At 38.0% G+C, this 20084-nt stretch overlaps 1 protein-coding gene across 2 annotated transcripts in view; it reads right to left on the reverse strand.

Annotated features, from left to right (window-relative positions):
• Positions 1-20084, reverse strand: part of FGF14 (fibroblast growth factor 14) — a 613591-nt gene that overhangs the window by 24219 nt on the left and 569288 nt on the right. The window lies entirely within an intron of this gene.

Consider the following 20084-nt stretch of genomic DNA (forward strand, 5'->3'; position numbering starts at 1 on the left):
AGCATTTTGCGCATGGTTAATGCCACTAATAAGGGAGGTTCTTGCCTATGAGACAATGGGCCCCAGGTAAGACACAGATGAATACTTGCAGAAGAAGGAAATCTATGAAAAATTTGATTTAGAGAGTGAGCTCTGCTAAGGCTATGACAGATGGTAAGGAAGAATTTCTTTCATTGAGACTTTATATTTATGTAGAAAAATTTTCTTGTGTGCCTATAAAGAGGCAAGCTTTACAATAGGTGTCAGAAATTCAGGAGTGACAAGATATAACTTGCTGCCCTCAAGGAAGCTATATTTTACTGAGAACTTTGACCTTGAAGACAGAAAGAAAATGTCAGCTTGTTTGACCATTTAAAATTTTCACATAGATATAATTTATTACTCTTTTGGTAAGTTTTTAAATGCCAACTTTTTCCTTCCATATGCCCAGGGACAAGTCAAGATGTCAGACTGACTAAGAAGTCTACATGGGCCTGTGAGCAAGAAAAGGACAAGAATGCACACTAATCACCAGAGAAATGCAAATTAAAACTATAGTGAAATATCTATCCATTAGGATGACTATCATCAATAAAACAAAACAACGTGTTCTGGCAAGTGTGTGGAGGAGTTGGAATCATTTCTTATTGTTCGTGAGATTGCAAAATGGTGTAGCCACTATGGAAAACAGTATGGAAATTCCTCAAAAGAATTAAAAATAAAACTATCATATAATCCAGCAATTCCACTTATGGTTATCTAACCAAGACAACCAAGCAGGGTACTGAAGATATATTTGTGAACCCATGTTATGAAAGCGTTATTCATTATATCCTAGTGGAGGAAGCAACCGAAGTGTCTATCAATGAATGAATGAATCAACAAAACATTGAATATGCATACAATAGGGTGTAATTCAGTTTTAAAAAGAAGGGAATCCTGATAAATTCTACAACATGGATGAACACTGAGGACATTGTAATACATGAAATAAGTCAGTTATAAAAACACAAATGCTAAATATATTTATTTATATGAGGTACCTAACAAACACATGTACACATGTATGTACCCAATGAACACATATTTTGAGGAAAGGTACCTAAGGGAGTCAAATGCATGGAACCAAGGAGTTGTGGTTGTCAGGGGCTGGGTGGAAAAGGAGTTGTTGTTTAATGGGTGCAGAGTTTCAGATTTTCAGGATGAGAAAAATCTGGCGGTGCATGGCACCACAAATGTGAAGCAGACAGTGCTACTGAACTGTTCACTGAGAAATGGTTAAGACGGTGAGTCTCACATTATGTTTTCTACCACAATTAAAATTTTTAAATATGTGAAAGAAACAAACGTCATCCTGTCACCACAACGTGCCGCATCCCAGGGGTTATCTGCATGTACATTAGGGTTAGGGGACATATTTGACTTTTTGTCTATGTAAATATGTGTAACGAGGATTTGTGGTTTAGCAAATACTGTATCTGAGAACATTTGTTAATTTTCAAACCAAATTTCCCCTTCCCTTACTTCATAGGGGCATTTGGAAATACAGTCCAACTGAGAGTTTCCTACCAGATTTTTAAAACAAGTATAAACTGTTGTGAAACAATTAAAGAGATGGCTACTGAAGCTGGTGTCTGCTATGAATGAAATATTTATGTTCCCCAAAATTCATATTCTGAAATTTAATTCTCAATGTGTTATTTCAAGGTGGAATCTTTGGAGGTGATAAGGCCATGAGGATGGAACCCTCCTGATTGGGATTAGTGCCCTTATAAGGAGCCAGAGGGCAAAGGCTCTCCCCTTCTACCCCTCAAGGACGCAGCAAGGAGGCACTGTATATGAAAAGGAAAGCCCTCAGCAGACACCAGATCTCCCAGTCACTTGATCTTGGACTTCTTAGCCTCCAGAACAGTAAGAAAAGAATTCCCTTTGTTTATAAGTTACTCAGTTTATGGCATTCTATTATAGCAGCTCAGATGGCCAGACACACTGAATACCAAGACAGGGCAGACAAGATATAGAACTCTGCAAGCTTATCCTGGCTTCGGCACCAGAGTTATGCAGCCCAGCACACAAGTGCCAGTGTGAGATTCCCCACATACTGCTGGACTACCTGACTGTACCTAACTCTACCTTGCACGCAGAATGATAAATGCAGGAGAAATGACAGTATTTTAAAAAAAGAGAATAAACTGTTTCAATTTTTAGAAAAACAAATAATAGTATGTATACAACAAACACATTTGAGGAAAGGTTCAGATTTGGAGGGATGGGTGTCGTTCATTCGTTTTCTCTTCAGTTGGTGAGGCCTCTGTGCAGAAAACAACAAGATTTTTGGAAAAATAGGAGTTATAGCTTATGAGATGCCAAAAGAGAAATTAATGGAAACAAGGACCGGCATTGACAGTGGACCAGGGGAAGTGGGGTCACCAGCAGGAACTTCTGGGAGGAAGGTCAACAACACTGACTAGGAAGTAGGAGCGAGTACTTCCACTGGCGAGGAGGCGGGAGGGGAGAGACTCAGAGGAGGGAAACGGGAAGATCACGGAGGATACTTGTAAAGGAACTTCCCAAATGTGTCAAAGGTGGCTAGTGAGAAACCCGCCAGTTTTGGTCTCTCTAGAAAAGCACACTCGAAGGAGAAGCTAGCAGTAGAATGTATAGGTGATCTTTGAGGAATAAGCTGAAGTCCATGATAGGGCACCACAGTTTTAGTTAATCTTTTCATTTAAAGACCATGTTTGTGCTTAAATTTCTTATAACTCAGATTCAATGCTCTGCACCAACTGTAATCTAAGCCAGTTGTTTTGTAAGAGAGAGAGAAAGGACATTCTGTGTTTCCCCTACAAGGAAACAGACAGGACCCTAATAGCAGGACATTCAGCTGGTAGGACTAAAGATCAGCATGAGCCAGCAAGGTTGTTATTTATGAACATTTTGAATGTGAAACTTTTTTTAAAGTGGACTTTTTTTATTATTTAAACAAATGGGATACATGTTGTTTCTCTATTTGTACATGGAGTCAAGGCATACCATTTGTGTAATCATATATTTACATAGGGCAATGTTGTTTGATTCATTGTTATTTTTCCCCTTCCCCCCAACCCCTCACAACCCTCTTTTCCCTCTATACAGTCCTTCCTTCCTCCATTCTTACCACCCTCCTTATCCCTAACCCTAAACCTAACCCTAACCCTAACGCTAACCCCTCCTACCCCCCATTATATGCGCTCATCCGCCTATCAGCGAGATCATTCGTCCTTTAGTTTTTTGAGGTTGGCTTATCTCACTTAGCATGATATTCTCCAACTTCATCCATTTGCCTGCAAATGCCATAATTTTATCATTCTTCATGGCAGAGTAATATTCCATTGTATATATATGCCACAGTTTCTTTATCCATTCATCAACTGAAGGGCATCTAGTTTGGTTCCACAATCTGGTTATGGTGAATTGAGCAGCTATGAACATTGATGTGGCTGTATCTCTGTAGTATGCTGATTTTAAGTCCTTTGGGTATAGGCCAAGGAGTGGGATAGCTGGGTCAAATGGTGGTTCCATTCCAAGCTTTCTGAGGAATCTCCATACTGCTTTCCAGAGTGGCTGCACTAATTTGCAACCCCACCAGCAATATATGAGTGTACCTTTTTCCCCACATCCTCACCAACACCTATTGTTGCTTGTATTCTTGATAATCGCCATTCTAATTGGGGTGAGATGAAATCTTAGGGTAGTTTTGATTTGCATTTCTCTTATTACTAGAGATGCAATACCAGATATTCAACTCTATTACAAAGCAATAGTAACAAAAACAGCATGGTATTGGTACCAAAATAGACAGGTAGATCAATGGTACAGAATAGAGGACATGGACACAAACCCAAAAAAATACAATTTCCTAATACTAGACAAAGGGGCCAAAAATATGCAATGGAGAAAAGATAGCCTCTTCAACAAATGGTGCTGGGAAAACTGGAAATCCATATGCAACAGAATGAAACTAAACCCCTATCTCTCACCCTGCACAAAACTCAACTCAAAATGGATCAAGGACCTCGGAATCAGACCAGAGACCCTGCATCTTACAGAAGAAAAAGTAGGTCCAAACCTTCAACTTGTTGGCTTAGCAGGACTCCCATAGCACAAGAAATAAAAGCTAGAATCAACAACTGGGATAGATTCAAATTAAAAAGCTTTCTCTCAGCAAAGGAAACTATCAGTAATGTGAAGAGAGAGCCTACAGAGTGGGAGAATATCTTTGCCACTCATACTTCAGATAGAGCGCTAATTTCCAGAATCTATAAAGAACTCAAAAAAGTCTACACCAAGAATACAAATAATCCAATCAACAAATGGGCTAAGGAAATGAACAGACACTTCACAGAAGAAGATGTACAAGCAATCAACAGATATATGAAAAAATGTTCAACGTCTCTAGTAATAAGAGAAATGGATTTTTAATAATAACTTTATTTTTTGAATTTAGTTTTGTATGTGGTGCTCAGTGCCTCAAGCATGCTAGGCAAGCACTGAGCCACTGAGCCACAACCCCAGTCCATGAATGTGAAACTTTTGAGTAGCTATAGAAGAATTGAACTTTGAAGGAACAGTGAGGACAACTGGTTTCGTTTCTGATTTTCAGTAATAACTAATTGGTTCTCCTATTTGACAAGTATTCATGTCCACTCTGTGCAAGTCTTGTCTTGTTGGCATGGGTTAGATAATATGTTAAGGTATCCCTGACCTCTAGGAGTTTTCTTTCAGTAAAGGAGATAAGTCCTATTATCAATCACAGCATAGTTCTTCTCATGCCACGCTGGAGACATAAAAGCAGCCTAGGAGAAGAAAAGAAGCTTTTTAAAAAGTGGTGCTATTTATCTTTGTCTTGAAGAGTGAGTGGGAGTTTCACAGGTGAAGAGGAAAGAGAATGGCATCACATTTGAAAAAACAATTTTTAAAAAGTCTCTGGGACCAGTGAGGTAGAAGCTGGCATCGTGTCTGTGTGGTCAACTGGGAATGGAAAGCATATGGCAAATGGCCATATTGGCTGTGCCATGGAGTTGCAAACTTTTTTTGTGGGGGGATCGATACCAGGGATTGAATTCAGGGGCACCCAGCCACTGAGCCAGCCCAAGCCTTATTCTGTATTTTATTTAGAGACAGGTTCTCTGTAGGTTGCTTAGCATCTCACTTTTGCTGAGGCTGGCTTTGAACTTGAAATCCTCCTGCTTCAGCCTCCTGAGCTGCTGTGATGGCACAGGTGTGTGCCAATGCCCCCAGTGGAGTTGTGACTTTCTAATAAAGATGAGCCCCAGAGATTTTCAAGCAAAGAAAGGACATGATGAGATTGGTGTTTTAAAGCTCACATGATTGGAGTATCTTGCTCCTTGATATTTCTCCAATTGAGAATTTGTATTCTCAAATGTGCACACGAATGTTTATTGTGATTTTGTTCACAATTGCCAACACTGCAGGAAACCAAGACAACCTTCGGTAGGTGGCTGTATGATCAACAGCAACAAAAATACAGACAGAGGGACAGTCCCCTTGTAATATAGACAAATTACAGAACCAGACACAAAACAGTAAAAACTTAATATTCGTAAATGGAAGAAGTCTGTCCAAAAAGTCTCCATGATTCCAACCACACAGTGTTCTAGTAAAGGAAAAAGTAAGAAGATAGAGAAACCATCAGTGGTGGGGGTAGCTGAGTGGGGCAGTGCAGACCAGGATGAGTGGGAGGCACAGAGGGATTGTTAAGGCTGTGACCAAGGCTGCAGAGGTACATTGCGTGTTGTGATGCACTTGTCCAAACCCACGGAACGTGCCGTCTAGTAGTGACTTTAGTTTGCAATAGTGAACAGGTATCAACTCGTTAGCAGTGCTGTCTGTCCCATACTAATGTGAGGAGTTAACAACAGAAAAGACTGGGAGGTGGGTGGGTGCGAGGTAGAGGCGAGAGGTCACATGGCAACTCTCTACTTTCTGCCAAATTTTTTCTGCAAACCTAAAACTGTTACATTAACAGCCTACTAATTTTTTTTTTTTTTTTTAAAGGATGACTCAGAGTGGACTGTGGTCTGGAGGCAGAAATGTTTCAGGCTCTCCCAGGCTCCTTAGTAATGTCTTAATAGATTTCACAGTAGGATTCTCTGTGGTCATGCCTCAGGATGAGACATACTCCAACATTTCTCAAAAACAGTAGTTGAAAGCCCAGGCCAGTGGAGCAAAGGTGGAACCTGTAGATCAGGGACGAGCAAACTACACTTTTAGGCCAAATGCAATCTGCCATCTGTTTATGTAAATAACGTTTTATTGACACAGAGCCAAGCCTATTAACTTACACATTGCAGAGGACTGCTTTTGTTCTACCAGTGTGGTTGAATAATAGCTATTGCAACCTTGGGACTCATAAACCTAAAACATTAATCTGGCTCTTTGCAGAAAAAGTTTGCCAACCCAATCCCTGTTCTAGATTCTTACTGGGGCTAGCTGAGTACAGCACTCATGGATTTCCTCATTTGAGAAGTAAGTCATATTGAAATATGGAAATTGTCTCTGGGAAAAAATATGAATTGAAGCAACTCCATCAGAGGAATACCAAGATTCCTCTGAGAATAAGATCGGAAAATGATTCTGGAGAAGTTTTTCCAATTTAATCTAGAGGGGCAAGAATATTCATATCGATTCATTAAAATGATCCAATTATAAAACAGATCAAATGCTCAGTATTCTTCACTATATATTCTATTTCTACTTTAATTATCCACTTAAACTCCTATCAGTAAATCTGTAATTTAAAAACATATCAACTATTGAAGAGGAAAAATAGAAATCTGAAGCATTTATTTTTGCTTAACTAGAAAAAATACTCAAAACCAGATTTATATATTTGTTTTCTCAATGTACTTTTGTATTGTTAACTAGAAAAGTAAAATTAAACAATTAGAATTTGATGTAAATAAATGTTTAAAATATTCAATGCAAATTTTCATCAGTTGCACAGGGTACAAAGGAACAGTAATTTGCACAAAATATCTAACAAACCTTAATGTTATGAGCAATGATCACTTGTAGAATAATTAAAAGTACTTGATGAAGTGAATCTCTCTCCATATTATATATTTGCAAATATGCACACCTGTGCCTGCATTCATATTTATGTATATACTTCATTATGCATGTGTAAATACATACACACACATATATACACACATATGTGCTTCAGACTGCTCTCAGATAGAAGGAATGGACGATCCAAATTGCAGTGGCTTCAACAGCAGAAATTGAACTCCTTGCATGTCAAATGTCTCCAGAAATTAATGCCTCCAACATTGGATCAATGCCTCTGATTTCATCAGGAACTCAAGTTCTCTTTCCTCTCTGCCACTTTAAGTGAGCTGGTGACTTTATCTCACCCAACAGTTGCTGCAGCTCTGATCATCACATTTTCATATTGCAGCATCCCAATTAGGATAGAAAAGGAAGGGGCTGGGGCAAAGAGTTGCCTTTCTTTTTTGAGGGAGGAAATATTTTCTCAGAAGCTATTAGAACTTGGCATGCATTTTCATGGTCAGAACCAGGGGCACATGAGCACGCCTTGTTGTTTGTGGAATGGGGGCAACGATGATGAGTGTCAGGTTTAATCTTTAAACAAAGCATTTAAAATTTCCAGGATTGGGGTGGGCACAAAGGCCCTCAATAAAAGTGGGATTTTCTTAGTGTGGAAGAAGAAATTATTTTGGAATTATGGTAACATGAAAGTAAATGAAACTTTATCTTGAAATATTTTTAATATATATGAGTGATATATATATATTTAATGGCATGATTTTTTTGTATCTGACCATATTTGAAACATATAACATGCAAATGAACTAAGCAATATCTCACCCACATTTTACATATGTGTAAATATATATACACACATAGACATATTTATACATGCATATATATCTTGTGAACATACCTATATATCTACAACTATATCTACATCTGTATCTGTGTGTTGATCTAGATCTAAAACTAGGTCTTTAATTGGAGCTCTGATAAAGGAGACCTTAATTCTATTTTATTTCTATCTCTCAACTTAAAATCTTAAGCCACTTTGTTTACAAATATTGATTTTGTTTCTGTGGATTTTGTGGTTTCCAATTTTTTTTAATTGTTGAAATTTTAACTTAAAATTTCTTATTAGTGGTTTAAAGGATTACAACTCCTAAAAGATTGTGTACAATTTGATTATATGCATCACTCTTCCCGAATCTTAGTACTTAGTACTATTCACAGAAAGGACACAAATCAGAAAAATTATGTAGTTAAAATCAGAACCACTCAAGCTCACACAAAACTTGTAAGAAGGGTTGTTCCCTGACAGAAATGGAACATATTTTCATGGTTGAAAGTTATGGCCATGCACTAACTAGTTAAAAAAATCCCTCCAAATGGGTGGATCCTAGTGGTGTCTATTAAGTGTTAGAAAAAAGAAGTTGATAGAGTGCCACTCATTCAACAACATAAATATTATTTTATTCTCCATTTTAAATAGTTCTGTGTTACATTATTTCAAATGACCAATTAAACATTAAAATGCATTGATATGAAATGGATTTTCCTTTTCCCATTAATCATTGGAATATAATACTACTGTGTAAAATCCAGAAGTCATCAGGATAGAAGATAGTAATAGCTTAAGGATTTAGAGACACAGCACAAAAATGAAGGAAGGTCACTTGGATCATCCAGGATTAGGGTTGACCAATTTTTTTTCTGTAAATGACCAAAAAAATATTTGGGGCTTCTTGGATCAAGTGCTCTCTGCTGTAGTGATTCTATTGTGGCACAGAGAATAGTGAAATGAATAGGTATGGCCATATCCCAATAAAATTTTATTCATTGATACTAAAACTTGAATTTAATAATCTTTATATGACACAAAATATTATTATTTTGATTTTTATGATCATTTAAAACTTAAAAAACAAAACAAAACTATTCTTCACTTCAGGCTGAGGAAAGCAGACAGTGAATCACAGTTTTCAGACCCTAACCCAAGTATTTTGCATCGGGAGAGCCTAATAGCCTAATACTCAGTGATTCAGGTTTGGAATGTTCCTAGGCCTCCAGACATATCTAGAACACTTGCCAATACTATTCTTCCTTCCTTCCACCTGGCTGCCACCTGGAGAGTGCCTGGAACAGACAGGTTAATGGTTAGTATCCATAACTGTCTAAGCAAATACAACTAGCAGACTCTCTGATATTTGCAAGTGGTGGATAGACATTTCAAAGCCAAGTTTACAACATATATTGAGATTATTTTCTGATACTTGACTTTCTTCTCTGTTTTCTCCCTCTATTAATCAGGAACTGATTTCCAAGGCATCCTGCGAAGGAGAACGTAAATCTGGATCTAGTACAGACTTTAGGAAGCACAAAAGACACCTGAGGAGAGATGATATATAGGAGAAAAACAGAGATGTTTAACATCATCCTGTAGCAGAAAAATAAATAGAAGAAAGGATCTCAATGGAAGGGTGCACTTGAGGCCAAATCAAATGTGCATTACCAAAAAATGGAAAGTCAATGAGGTTTCTCCTACACCCTTCAACTTGGGTATCATGAGGGCACAATTATTTCATTCTCTAGGTGGCTGAATTGACACAGGAAAAATCGTGACTTCCACAGCATTCAAAGCCAATTCTCGGGGTGGCCCCAAGGCTTTACATGGTGGGTCACCCACTGTTTTCTTTCTGACTTCACCTCCTACGGTCTCCCTCCGCTACTCCTTTAAGTTTCCCAAGTGTGTAGAAGAGTCCCTGACATATCATAAGAGCTCAGTAAACATCCTTCCAAATGCCAGGCAGGGAGGGAGCAGGCAGCCATGTCTGGGGAAGGTAACAGAATCTGGCGATATTTTTGTCAAACTGCCTAGAATAGCCCCATTCTTTGTCTTTTGAACAAACCAGATTTTTTGTGCTCTTAAAACTATCTCAGCTTTGGGATGAATGCTGTGGTCATTCTGGCTTAGAGACGGGTTAGGTGTCTCCAAGACCATTTCTTCACTTCCCTGAGCTGAAGAGTCTCGCTACTCAGGGACCCTTCAGCCGATGGTGCTCCCAGGGCTGGTCCAGGTGCTGGAGGGTCAACATTTCAGGGCAGACGGCTGACACCAAGGAGCAATGACACACGTGTGCCTCCTCCTGCCTCACTAGCCATGCATGAAGTCAAATTAATGAGTGGAAAAAAGCCTGCCTCTTGCTGTCAAGAATCATAACAGAGCTCTGACCAAGGGTATCTTTCTCTGCTGCCTTCTCTTATAAAGAGTCCTTAATGCTTTTAAAGCCACATACAGTACAACTTTGTTCTAATGCTAAAAGCAAGTTCTTTGTTTTTTGCAAAAAGTATTTGACAGTACCATTCTATAAATGGAAAATTGAAAGTCTAAAATATTACTAATCGTGAGGAAGAGAAACACAATGATTCTTTTTTTTTGTCCCTCTATACAGTCCCTCCTTCCTCCATTCTTGTCCCCCTCCCACCCCCCATTAAGTGTCATCATCCGCTTATCAGTGAGATCATTCCTCTTTTGGATTTTTGAGATTGGCTTATCTCACTAAACATGATATTCTCCAATTTCATCCATTTGCCTGCAAATTCCATACTTTTATTATTCTTTATAGCTGAGTAATATTCCATTGTGTGTGGGTATATATATATATATATATATATATATATATATCACAGTTTCTTTATCCATTCATCAATTGAAGGACATCTAGGTTGGTTCCATAGTCTGGCTATTGTGAATTGAGCAGCTATGAACATTGATGTGGCTGTATCTCTGTAGTATACTGATTTTAAGTCCTTGGGGTATAGGCTGAGGAGTGGGATAGTTGGACCAAATGGTAGGTCCATTCCAAGTTTTCTAAGGAATCTCCACACTGCTTTCCAGAGTGGCTGCACTAATTTGCATCCCCACCAGCAATGTATGAATGTACCTTTTTCCCCACATCCTCTCCAACACCTATTGTTGCTTGTATTCTTGATAATCGCCATTCTAATTGGGGTGAGATGGAATCTTAGTGTAGTTTTGATTTGCATTTCTCTTATTACTAAAGATGTTGAACATTTTTTCATATATCTGTTGATTGCTTATACATCCTCTGTGAAGTGTCTGTTCATTTCCTTAGCCCATTTGTTGATTGGATTATTTGTATTCTTGGTGTAGAGTTTTTTGAGTTCTTTATAGATTCTGGAAATTAGCGCTCTATCTGAAGTATGAGTGGCAAAGATATTCTCCCACTCTGTAGGCTCTCTCTTCGCATTGCTGATAGTTTCCTTTGCTGAGAGAAAGCTTTTTAGTTTGAATCTATCCCAGTTGTTGATTCTAGCTTTTATTTCTTGTGCTATGGGAGTCCTGCTAAGGAAGTCTGATCCTAAGCCAACAAGTTGAAGGTTTGGACCTACTTTTTCTTCTGTAAGATGCAGGGTCTCTGGTCTGATTCCGAGGTCCTTGATCCATTTTGAGTTGAGTTTTGTGCAGGGTGAGAGATAGGGGTTTAGTTTCATTCTGTTGCATATGGATTTCCAGTTTTCCCAGCACCATTTGTTGAAGAGGCTATCTTTTCTCCATTGCATATTTTTGGCCCCTTTGTCTAGTATTAGAAAATTGTATTTATTTGGGTTTGTGTCCATGTCCTCTATTCTGTACCATTGATTTACCTGTCTCTTTTGGTGCCAATACCATGCTGTTTTTGTTACTATTGCTTTGTAGTATAGTTGAAGTTCTGGTATTGCGATACCCCCTGTTTCATTCTTCCTGCTAAGGATTGCTTTAGCTATTCTCAATGACTCTTAAACATTGAGAAACATCAGTAACCAACTATCCTCATTTGCCCATAAACTAGAGTTGAACACTTTGTACAACACACTTCGCCAAAAAAATGGAGGTGAAATGAAGTGATATCTTCCTATCTGAGTATTCCCATGCGACATCAACACAGTTGGACAAAGAGAGGCCTACGTAACCACATGTGCACGTGTAAACTTACACACAAAAATACTACAGAAGCATCACTACTTATAATATGGAAATCATAACAATGTCTTCAAACATAATCAGTGAGATCGAAATTATTTTTGAATTTGGCTCAAAAACATTTAGGGAAAACATGCTAGGTATGTTTTAGGGAAAACATACCTAAAATAGCTAAAGTTATCTTCATTTTTTTTCACAAAGATGAATAGCTTAAGAATAAAATGAGACTTGACTCCTAACCCACACTACCCACCCTTTTAAGATTTTGGTATTTCTCCTAATTTATTTGCTGCCTATCAATTGCCTCTTAAACCCTATTTTATAAATGAAAACTTAAACTAGCCAGCCATACCTAAATGAAACCTTAACTTGCAAGGAATTCAAAAAAGCTGGGGCAATTTGACCTTAAGCTGGGAGGAGAATAGAAGACATTGCCATATACACAAGAACCGTCACAACTTAGCTTGGACAGCTAGGCACATGGGTCAGGTGCTTGGGGACAACTGGCGGGAAAGCACAGCAGCTTCCTCATGACGGAATGAAATGGTGTGCTCATCTCACTCTAACTGGCAGAGGAGAGTTAGCCCCATACCATCCTTAGGTGGGATAATTATAAGATGGTATGTTTAGATATAAGCCACAAAGAGTTATCGAGGGTGTCTTGTAGCGTTTTAAAATGGAAGTCTTTTAATTAATGGCAAAATAACCAACCTTACACATAGGTGTAAGTGTTCTCAGGTAAATAATGCATGAACTGCAGAGGACTGCAAATGATATTAGAGTAGTAGTTCTGACACATGCAGCCGTACATATGGACTATTGTAATATCAAAGCATAGCAGGTGTATTTGGGGGGAAGAAAGCTTTCAATTCCAGCTGTGATCTCTTCCTTTTGAAAATATAATAATAAGACCACCCATCCTTCAAAGAACGACTTACCTCTTTTCAAAGACAATCTCTCCTCACAAACTTAGATGCAAGTTCGAAACTCATTTAGATTAAAGCATGCCACACAAAACCTTTGTTTAAGGTTTGATAAATATGCATCTTATAATATAGTATTTTCTGGTTTATAGAGGTGGAAAAAACAAAAAATCATTTTATCTGGAAACCCAAACTTAATCACTATAGTCTTATTTTGCATAAGGTAAATTGGTTTTCCTCTGGGAGGGCAATTATTCTGTGTTGCAGAAATACTCTTTTAAATGGTCTCAGAAAAGAAGCAGATATCACTACAATCTACACATGCTTAGTCAAATTGGCACAGCCCCAGATAAGGTTTTCCTTTCTGTTAAAAATGTGTAAAAATCAATATATTATATATAGCATCCAGAAAATGTAAATACTATTTACATTCATAGTGTTACAGAAATATTGAGTTAATTTTAAATGCTACAAAAATATATTTACTGAGATGGCTTAAAAATTAATTATAATGCTAATTGAGAGATTTTGGAAGTTCATATTATGATATTCACTAATATTTTACTTCTTAAACATATGCTATGAAAGAAATCCCAAATATGGTTTTCGACATTAATTTCTTGGGGTTTGATCTAAACTAAGTTTTCAGATCGCAGTGGGAACATCTTGACTACAATCTTGTTTTTTTGTAACTGCAGAAGATGTTTGTTTTATTTTTAAATCACCCAATAGAACTTAACAAAGTCCAACAGTCTTTTGTTTGCTTGCTTGTTTTTATAAGACAAGGACAGGGTTCTCTTTTCTCATATTTTCAGTTCTGTGGGGTTTCCTTGGAATAGGGAGAGAGAAAAATAGATTCAATAATTAGCACTGAAACAGATAAAGATTTTAAAATATAGGCTTGCTTTTAGTAATAAAGAATTTCAGGCACACACACAAAGTCAGAGTATGTAACAGTTTAGCTGTAATTACTCCCCTGCTGTCCACCATACCAGGCGGGTTATTTGGCGCAAGAAAGTTGCCCAGGTGTGGGGGGCCTGGGCAGCTCCCCTGGCCTTGGAGTAAATGACGAGGACACAATCCAATCTTGCAACGGCTGGGAAGCTGCCCTTAGTTTATCTGGACCCGGATTTAGATAAAGGTCACCCTCTAGTGGGGTTAATACGTATTTCAATCTCTATCCTCTCTTGGAGGAGAAATGTCACTTGCCATGCCTTTGAGTAGCAAGAGGATTGATCTTGAAACCAAATGCCAAGTCCGGTGTTCGTGGATTTTTATCTGGGTGTCAAAAACAAAGAGCTCCAGATAGTTGTACTTGGTCCTAAGAAATTTGGATTAAGAAATTTAAGAACCCACTAAGCTTATTAATGTCATGTTAAAGTCACCTGTGAATAAATCTTCAAATGGCTTTAACAGATAGTAGAAAAATAGATAACCTGGTCCTATATTTAAAAATGGGAGAATATAAAGAAATTGTGAGGCTGAGTGTCACAGTTTTAAAACATTGGATCCCTTCTAGATAACCTAACTTCCAGTTCTCTGACTCCTAACGTGACTTCTAATATCATAGGCACCTTGGGGAGTCACCAGAGATTAAGCAATTAGAAAAATCAAGCAGCCTTTAAATTTAAATAAAGGCCAATAATAGTCTTACTATTTATGGAATACTTACCTTGGACAAAGCACAGTTCTGTGTATTATCTTAGTTTTGTAATGACAATGGAAAAGAAAATAAAGGATGACTTTGAGGTAGAAGTGATTATTGAAATTTACTGTTGTGTCCTACCATTCTCCATTGACCACGTACCTTATGCCTTTATATTTCCTGAATAGGTACACCATTCTCCACCTGATCAAGAAGGTGGGAGTAATTTTGTCTTTTTCATCAGTTTTTTAATAAAAAAATAAACTAATATTTAGTTTTTAAAAATTCAGCAGAAAAAAAAGTGGTATTGTTTTTATATTACAGACAAGCAAATGGAAGCTTGAAGCAGCAGTTCTTAGACTTGCATATGTATCAGAATCATGTAAACAGCTGGCTAGACCTAACTCCTAGGAAGCAGCAGGTGAAGGTTGCATTTCTAATGAGTTCCCAGGTGACGGAACCACACTTTGCAAACCACTCTACCAAATTAGAATGCATGTGCGACTTTCTCAGTAAAAATTCCTTCAGTGTAGATACAATGTGTCTAAAGTAGAAGCTTCCTCTTTTACTTTTCTGCCCTGGCAGACCATAACATGAGACCTACCTAGACCTATGATAAATAGGCATAAGAAAGACAAAGTAAGCTAAAGACACAATAACTGAGTAACTGCAGAGGCTCCGTACCCAGAATCTAAAGCTAGCACTGACCCTCCTTTCTGGATCTATTTTCTTGTTCTCCAGAGAAGTTGGCAATAAGTCAGAGGAGTGGGAACATAATGTAATGACCCTGAGTATAGATCATGGTTTTTGAAATTCCCCGTATACCTTATCTCAGTCCCATGCATTTGGGCTCAGCAGTTCTGGATTGGGGAACCAGGTATCTGCTTTGATGATCACCTTTGATGCTTCTGAAACAGGTAGTGTTCCGTCATGCTTTGAGACACCCCCGCTTAAAGGACCAATAGAGGTTTGGTTGCTTTTAGCATGAGAAAAATACTCAGTTAGCAACTCAGCAACTCAGTTGCTGGCTAGATCTTGGTGCAAAGAATCATGGGATGAAACAAAGGTCCAAGTTTGTGGAACTATGCTGGGTTCGTTTTATCCAAACACATGTTTGACTTAGGATATCTCAAGATAGACAAGCAGAGGGACTCCGTTCCCGACAACCCTGTCCTCTCCCACTCAACCTCAGCATCGAGAGTACTACAGGTCAGATGCTCTCTTTTGGAAATCTGAATCCTGAGTGGGTGAAGCACACACCCCATGTAACATTAGGGAACCTGGGGTGGCGTGGAGGTCACGGTGGTGAATCCAGGAGTCACCTGCATAGTAGACGAGCACATTGGCATCAGTGGGCAGCAGAAATGCAGGGGGTGGGTCTTCATGCACAGACCATGTCTGGCTGGGTGAGGCCTCTCACTCATCTCCAGGCATAGCTGGGCCACCTGGCATGCAGATGGATTCTCTGAATGTCCCCCACCCTGCCCGCCCCTGCTTATAGTTCTTATCCACGGTCTCTAGGCTGGACCATTCACATCATTCATTGAACAACTATTTCACCGACTTCAATTTTGTAGATGACCTTTCTACTGGTGTTACTGGTGGGGAAGTAATTTGATCTTTGGGGGCCTCTGTTTTCTCAGTTGTGAAACTAAGAGGGAGGACACAGTGATCTCTATGGTACTTCTGTGGCCTGCAAGTGCCCGTGGGTGGGCACTGTAACTGGAGGAAAGAAGATTGGGCTTATTATCCAGTCCTTTTCTGAAGAGGTAGAAATGGAATTTAGATAAATGAAAGGATCAGCCAGGAAGTTTCAGAGACTGCCCCCATCTCTTTTTATGAGCTAAACTTAGTGGCAACTAAATAACCTAATAAACTCCTAAGAGGAAAAAGGATTTCCCAGATGACAGAGAAATCACTTGTCTCTTCATCTAATGCCAACTCCTGAGCCTATAAAGACTAGGTGTGTCTATTTTTTTTTCCACAGAATACAATACTAGCAACTAAAGAAAAATTCTACTTTGTAATAGAAATGTAGGGTGACAACGTGTCTTTACAGGGAACTATTTTTATCAAGACAAAACTGAGTGAAATAGGAACCAGTAACTGAGAATGAAAGACAAGATTTCCTATGAAATGCTTTGGAAGCACTTCAGTTCCTAGAATTTGGAAAATAAAATAGATCTGTTCGGGGCTCTCTGTTCACTGCTTCTTCTCTAGTTTCTATCTTCTATTAAAAGGGCTTTCTTCATCTGAGACCTCGGGTTAGTTGGTGACTTAAATGTTCACCCTATCAATGCCCATTGTCAAATGCTACCTATTCACAAGATAATTTTCAGAGTCACAAAGACTACCCCAGGGAGGGTTGAAGTGGCAACAAAATAAACAAAAACTAAGCATAAAGTGCACTTTCTAATGCTTCAGGTGATCAGAACACCGTTCATGTTGTTCCCTTGATCAAAAGCTATCAGTGACACCCCACCAGCTAAATTTCTTTTGGCATGTGATATGCAGAAATTGCTTCAATAAACACCCCATCCATCCAGTCATTCATTTCAATACCAACAAGTACTTAATTGAGCATCTATTGTGTGCTCCATCCTTGGCACTCTTATTTTTTAAAAATCTCTTTCTAACTTACTTCATAAGCCAGCCACGGCACTGCCATGTTTCCCTCCTCCCCAAACAACCTGTCATTCTTTTTATCTTCAAAAATTACAATCTAACAGAGAGGCAACATGTATCCCATTTGTTTACAATAAAATAAAAAAAAAAATTACAATCCTTCAAGCCTCAGGCCAATGTCACCTAGTCCATGAATCCCTCTACAGAGCCCCAACTGGAAAGAACAATTCTTTGGTTGTGCAAAGATGGTGCTTCTATTGCACTGTAGTGCAAGTGACCACGTTCTGAGTGGTGTTGGATTTACTGCACACGTTTTACCGCTGACTCTGGCTTACAAACTTCTAGTGAACAAACAGAATGTCTAGGCTTCGTGCGGTACTTGCAAAATCTTTTGCATCACTACATGCCTTGAAAAATCATTTCCCTTGAGGCTAACCCAAGAATTACATAAACTGTAACTTTATAACCATTATGTAATTTCTTGGTACCCCAATTCCCTCAATGCCCACAATATAGTCTTATCATCTGATTTTTCATCTTCTATTAAAATGAAGGTGGTGATGAAAGTATAATCCCAATTCCTAAAAATCCTTTAAAGAAAAGTTAAAGCTGTTATCCATGAAAGTACAGATATATTGCGCCCCTTAAAAAATAAAGAAAAAAACAAGTCCCAGGAAGTCAAGACCACTCTAAATCAATTTTTATCAGAACAATTGCTTGAATGAACTTTAGAACCTCTCAAAAATTCTAATAGATAACAAATAGCAATGTTATATTTAACTTCATTTAGTATTTTAATGATATTATTTCTAGTTCCCATACTATTACAATCTTTAGAGCCTTCCTGGGACTTTAAAACAATTAAAATTTAGCAAATAGTAGTGTTTGTTTAATTGTTAATAATTTTCTATAAGAACAACTTAAATATACTGATCTTTGTGAATTTTGGAAATTAATAATGGCTTTGGAAAACTGAGAAACTCTATATTACAAAGTGAAGAAATAAGTAAACAATATGCCAGTTATTTCAGTGTATACTCTGAATAATAACCTAGAATTAATTATAAGGAAATGGCTTATGAATGAATGAAAGAAATAATATCCTTAAAACCTAGACTGTATACACTAGAAGAGATCATTTTAGACTCATAATGTCTTTAAAGAGGACTGGCAGATTGAGAATAATATCAAGAGGTAGGTACAGGAAGTGAGACCTTTGAATATGGAATCCATCAGCTAGAAGTTAGCAAATTCTTACACAATCACATCTAAGTGATTTTGAGTCTGTGTCAACCCGAACAGGGGTAGTGGTGACCTGCCTTTTGCTTCAATCTTTGATCCAATCTTCTTCAACACTTTCTTAGTGAATATGGAATATTTAGAAAATGGAAGGTATTGTGGGGTTAAAAGGTTCATGACCAAATCTGAATCTGAAAAGATCCTAAGGTAGGATGATAGGTTAGATGAAATAAAATGATATTTAAAGAAGATAAATGCAAAGTTCTACCTTTGGATTCAAATTCATCCTTCAGAAGTACCTGATGAGATATACATGGAGCGGCAAATCTAATAAATATTTTAGGTGTTTACTTGACTGTAGGCTCGATGATTCAACAGAGGGATATGACTGCCAAGTTCAACTTTAGGCTACTTGTAACAAGTGCTGTTAGGATTGCATTTCTCTCAGCATTTATAAACTAAAAGCAGCTTCAGAAATAGACTGACAACTGCAATATTAGCTGAGTCCTCTTGGTGCAGCAAAGTTTCCTTCATTATACCTACCAATTAACTCAACTCATTATGTCAAATGGATATGGCAAAATTCAATAAAAAAGCTTGAAACATATATTTGTAATGAATGATATCACTAAAAGATAATGTAATCTATATGAATCTCATCAGTATTTAGGCTTATGTCAATTCTTCACAAATCAGTCCAATCACATCTACCATGTGACCTTTGGTTTCAGCTTCCTTAATCTGATAAAGCCATAGATGATGTGAAAGTGATAGGGGCACAAGATAGAAGATATCGTCCTCATTTCATTTGGTACCATATGGTTTTAACCAAAGGGCCAATGAGTAAAACGAATCACACGCTGAATTTTGTCCTAATATGAGGAATGCAACTAAGATGGAGTCACAGAATATACAAATTCATCATGAAAAGGGAGAAAACCACGTGTCATTAAGACATTAGAGAAGAGAGGTCAATCATCTGATGGAATATTTTAGGTGGATTTTGGACTCCCCTCTCATGACTATTCTAATTTGGCTAGAAGAAAAAACATGCCTATTTCAGTAGAAGACTAATATACACGCTAATAGTCTATCTCCATGAAATATTATGTTACAAACTTTATTATACTTCAAATGCAAAGAAATTCACTGACTTCCATTTCATAAGGAAGTAGTATGAGGTTATAAATGAATCTTTAGCTGTACTAGTTCTGTGTATTTACCTTGAACCAAGTCTTGCTGACTTAGGCCCCTCTAGTCATGCTGGTCTCCTGAGCTCAAAGGCCTCTTCACTCAGTCTCCATGCATCCATCCATCCAAGGACTTTCACACCACCAGGACATTCCATCTGTTGTTTCCTTGGCCTGGAGTTCTCTTTCCCTCAGATCTACAAGGCTTGGGTTTCTTTCTCTCTTGATCCTTGCCTCTGCTCAATTATTCCCTATTGCAGGTGCTTAAGAAATCACCCCTTTTAAAATAGACTCCTCACATTCCTGATATACCTTACACCTTGTTTACATTGCTTTACTTTTCCCTACATTCACTGATTTTGTTTTACCTATTGTTAGTGATCTGTCCCAATCCACTAGAATGTAAGCTTCATGAGTGCACAGGCATGATTTAACGTGAAATC

The sequence above is a fragment of the Sciurus vulgaris genome (assembly GCF_902686455.1).
Source record: "Sciurus vulgaris genome assembly, chromosome: 4".
In the NCBI taxonomy this organism is placed as follows: Eukaryota; Metazoa; Chordata; class Mammalia; order Rodentia; family Sciuridae; genus Sciurus; species Sciurus vulgaris.